We start from the raw sequence: 5014 nt of genomic DNA, 5'->3' as shown, positions 1-5014 counted from the left end.
TTCCTCACTAATCTTGTTCAAACTGCAGACTTATGAAAAAGTAAATAAATAAATGTCTGTGTTTTAAGCCAGTAAGTTTTGGGGAGATTTGTTATGTAGCAATAGATGACCAGCGTAATTATCAACACAAAAAAATAAAACCAAGAGAGATAGCAATAAATATCTTTATGTTTTAATAAAAAGCTCTCGACTTTCATAATTCATCAAAATGCTAATGATAGTTAAATAAAGTTAATGATAAATACTATTGATTAAAATCATTTATGGCAAAGAATAAAAATTTAGAAAGTCTCTTTTAAGTGATTTTTTTTTTTTTTTTTTTGTCAGTAGCAACAATTCTGAAAACTGCCTTCTAGGTATACTATGAATATCACAAAAGATTTTTTTGGGTCTACGGCCATGCTACCCTGAACAAGCCCGATCCCCTCTGATCTCGGAAGCTAAGCAGGGTTGGGCCTGGTTAGTATTTGATGGGAGACCATCTAGGAAGACCAGGTACTATAGGCGAAAAAATAAAAAATAGGTCCTTGCAATCTGTGAGGTCAACCAAGGGTTGCCTCGCCGAAAAAAAAAAAAAAAAAAAGATCTTATTGTTCCATTCCATTGCTATTTTATACTAAAATGACTCAAGAAGGCTAACGTAACAATAACTTAATTTTTATGACTGGTAAATTTATGTTATAAGTCTCTGTAGTATCCACTCTTTAATGTGTTACCCAATACCTGAATTGCCTGAAAAGTTTTAAGGAATAAATATTTTATTCAAAATTTATGCTTTTTTAAAAAACCACAGCTCAACAAAGAAACTTTCAGTAAAATGTCTTCTTCCCAAGTAATATTAATGTGGGTATTTTATAATTTTAAAAAATATTACTACTATGTTATTACATTTTAATTATGCTGATAATTGATTCAGATTTATCCCAAGGACTGCCTGTTCCTTAAGTCATTTTTTTGTTTAGTGAATGAGAAAGAGGGCAGGAAATTAAGCAGATGCAACTAGCCATGTCACAAAGATAATCCTAATACAATTTAATAAACACACAACATTCTCTATAAGAATGTTTTTAAACCTTCAATAAATTGCTTAAGAATTAATTGTCCACTTCCAGGTAACTTAGACCAGGCAAAAAGGTGAGGCAATGTTGTTCCCACACTCAGAACATATTAATGTACATACTTCTGTTTTGGTGTAAATATAAGTATAAGTAAGTCATAGCTGACTGACATTCAATGAAAAAGGAGAAAAAATAATAAAAAGTTTAAGAAGAAAATGATATTAAAAAGTGTGATTTTTTTTTTTTTTAATTAGAATTTGGCCAACAAGGCCAACAAGAATTGCCAAATGTAGACCAGCCTTTATATTGATGCCTCTTCTTCTTCTCAGCCCTGGACCTAGAGGTATTGGCTTGATGAATTCTCAACTTTTTGTGTAGAGATTGTGCCTTCTTGCTTGCTCTTTCAAGAGAAGAACCTTTAGAGGTGTACAGATGCTTTGGGAGGGAGTCTTCCAGAAGAAGAGGTATTTAAAAGTAGTTTATATGCCTTAGAATAGACACTTGATTGAGTAGGTGAATTTAGGGAATTTAGATAGAATCTAGATCATTCTGAGCTATGATAGGTAGGACTTAATTTGGATTCCTTTATGTGATAGCAAATTTCCAGTATTTAACAGGTATCTCACGGAACCAAAGTATGGTATTTCATCTACCAATATAAGCAAAGACTACAGAAAACTTTGCCAAGAAGAAATGCATGGGAAGACTGCTTTGTTTTATTTCTTTTTAAGGAGCAACGTGGTACGATGAAAAGAATGACTGTAATGTAAGAGTTCTGGTTCTAGGTTACTACTCAAGAGTAACTATGTGTCTTAGGGTAACTCACTTTACTTTTGTTTGTTTGTTTCTAAATAGATTTTACTACATGACCTCTGAGTTTCTTTCCAGTTTAACACTTCCATGATTCTGGAATCACAGCAATACCAGCATCTGTCATCTGTGAATATAAAAGAGGAAAGTTCATACAGAGTGTTCTTTACTAGGTCTGAAAATAAGAACAAATTTCTAGCTTTAACACTTAAAAGGAATATCGTTTTTCCCAAGCCAACGAAAGGCTGATAAGGCCTGATAAATCTACAAGAAAATCCTTATAGATTACAGCAAATAATAAGCTTTATTATATATGTAGATTTCCACGTATAGAAAACTGTTTTAAATGTCTCATCTTGACAGTTATCTTGATAATAATTTTTGAATGGAATGTTAACAAACGACATAGTTCCTACTCTGAAATTGTTTACAGGCAAATTTGTTTACAAATTTGGACGTTGGACAAAATGCAAAAATTATGTTAAATAACTAAATAAATATTAATATAAAATAAATGCTTCCTGGGAAATTGATGAAAGGAAACCATAAGAATCAGATGATTATACAAAGAGGGCATGAAAACTGAGAGAGAGTTAGTGACCAAGATAACGATGAATACTATGCTTTAGAAAACAATTAGTGAATGGCTTGGAGCTAATTACCCTAAAGAGGAACCAAAGGAAGATATGCCTGCTATTATCAAATAGATTAAGAACTGCCCCATAGTTATGGAATCAATTTATTTTGTATTGCCCTAGAAGGGTGGGCTTTCAAAGGAAGAAAGTTTCAGTTGAATATCAGGACAATTTTAACAAAGTTTTGCTGCATTGGAATGGAGTGCCTTAAGAGATAAGAAATTTCTCATTATGGAAAGCACCCTACTGAGAAAATTTTAAGACTATTTCCTCATTTTGGAAGAGATTGAACTAGATGTCCTTTTAGGAGTTTATGCAAATCTAGTCAGGAATACTATTTTTAATTAAATAGTAAGCTAAGGCAAGAAAACATATTAAGCAAAAAATAGGGACTGAAAGAAAGCTTAGCACTGGGAAAGTAATAATAAAAATGGGGGAATTGAGTAGAAAAGAGAGTATGGAATAGGAAAAGACAAGATTAGTAAAGAGATTTAGCCAAGCATAACAAAGCATTTTGACCTCCAGGATGAGAGTTGAGGCTTTGATCCAAAATGCAACCAGAGGTTGACAGATTAATGAGAAGAAGAAGAAGAAAAATTAGAAAGTCAATATGATGCCATAGAGATTAATAACTGTTAAGACATGCCCAGTGCAAAAGGTAGGTCAGGCATTCAGTGACTTAGAGATCATGACAATTTAGGTGGGAAAAGACCAGAATGTGAACTAAACCCTTGACCATATTTTTGTATAATTTATGCCAGTGAGATATGTGATAGGGGAGGAAGAGAATGATAAATTGGGAGACATGAATGGAAAGGGAGATGTGAAGAGTTTGTGTGAAGGTATGGGAGAGAACTTTCCAAAAGGCCTACGGAATTTGCACGTTTTTTTAGTGTTACTTCTCCATCAAGCAATAGGAAATTTTTTTATGGAAAATAAGTAAAATCTGAGCCCTTAAAACATTTTATTTATTAAAAATTACACACTGCTTCAAGAGGAAGATGTGCTAATATCCTCCCATCCTGGTCAATTATCAAGTTGAATAATTTTTTTTCTCACTGCCTAAATCCTCTGCTGTTTAATTGAGAGAAGTCATACTTCACTCCACTTCAGCAAAGGCTAATAAAACATGTCTGTAGTTGTCCACACTATTATACTATGCAATATAACATGATTCTTAGATTTTTAAAAGTCCATAAACTCCTTATATCCCCACCCCCACAAAACAAAAGACTTTAAATTTAGGTTGTCAGCATTTTTCCCAGCAATAATATTTTGAATCTTTGTTGTGTTAGTAATATATGTTTATGGAGCATCACGATTAGGGAATATAATTTATTATGATTGTTTTTATATAGCAAGGTGGTATCTTTCCTAAAATTGCATGATAGATAGCAAATTCTAACTTTCCTTATATTTTATTTGGTTCTCTTTAGAATGCTTTTTAGGCTCACCATAGAAGTCCAAGAAAATATCAAATTCTGCTTGTTTCTTTACTTCACTTCTCAGTTGTCAGTTTTCTAAATTCTCTTATATTAAGGCAAGACCTAACTTGGCTTGGTTGTTGGAAAATACTGGCATCATAGGAGGATGGAAACTTGGCCCTAATCCAAATAACCTTCATGATAACACCCTTTTCAGCTTCATTTTGGTGGTTTAATCTGATAACCAGAAAGAAAGGAACTACTTAAAAATATGTCAGCTTACTATCTAGTTTGATTCACATGTCTAAAGTGTAAAATTCTATCACCCATTGCTAGGATAAATGTCACATCTTGCAAAGACTAATCTTGTTCAACGGATGCACTTTTAAAATGTAAATCTACTTGAAAACCAATCTGATAACAAAGACATGCCTGCAGAAGGATGATTCAGTTGTATCAATGTACTTGTCACTCAGACCTCAACCAAAAAAAAATAATAATGTGATGGGGCTGGGTGGGTGTTAACATGCAAAGTCTTGATAATAGGAAATCATTAGCCACAAGATGAAAAGAAGAAACTTTTTTTTAAGTTCCAGGCAAAAAATTTTCTAATAAGTTTTCTTTAGACTTTATTATATGAGTACAAAGAGACAAACTGACAACTTGCCTGAAAAATTAGTGAATTTTAAGAACGGTTTTATTTACTTTGGCCTTTATCATTATTTTAAAATTGAGATTATACATATTGTCTTGACTCATTCTCAAATGCTTTGTTTGAAATTAGCAATATAACTCTTCCTTGCTTCAAACACTGTAGTCAAATTTGTATACTAGTGAGGAGAAAGGGCTTTCTCTTAACTATACTTGTAGAAAATATGTTCTATCTCCCTACCATTTCCCAATTTCTCCTATTTTTTTTTTTTTGCCTGTGTCTTTAGTTGCAGGGGTGGAGAAAAATAAGGCATGATTCTAGAGCTATGAAATAAGTGTCCCCTAGTGTCTTTAGTTATTTGTCAATATATTATAATATAATTTTACTTATAGAAACCATTGGCCAAGTCTAAAAGCCTATAACTGAAAGTGGAGT

The 5014-nt window shown here is 32.5% G+C and overlaps 1 pseudogene; it reads left to right on the top strand.

Moving 5' to 3' along the window:
• The first annotated feature begins 389 nt into the window (after window positions 1-389).
• Window positions 390-507, top strand: LOC111737232 (annotated as a pseudogene).
• Window positions 508-5014: the final 4507 nt, after the last annotated feature.

The sequence above is a fragment of the Pteropus vampyrus genome, unplaced genomic scaffold, assembly GCF_000151845.1.
Source record: "Pteropus vampyrus isolate Shadow unplaced genomic scaffold, Pvam_2.0 Scaffold24, whole genome shotgun sequence".
In the NCBI taxonomy this organism is placed as follows: Eukaryota; Metazoa; Chordata; class Mammalia; order Chiroptera; family Pteropodidae; genus Pteropus; species Pteropus vampyrus.
The sequence above is the reverse complement of the archived record's forward strand: the minus strand, read 5'-3'. Positions and strand labels throughout refer to the sequence as shown.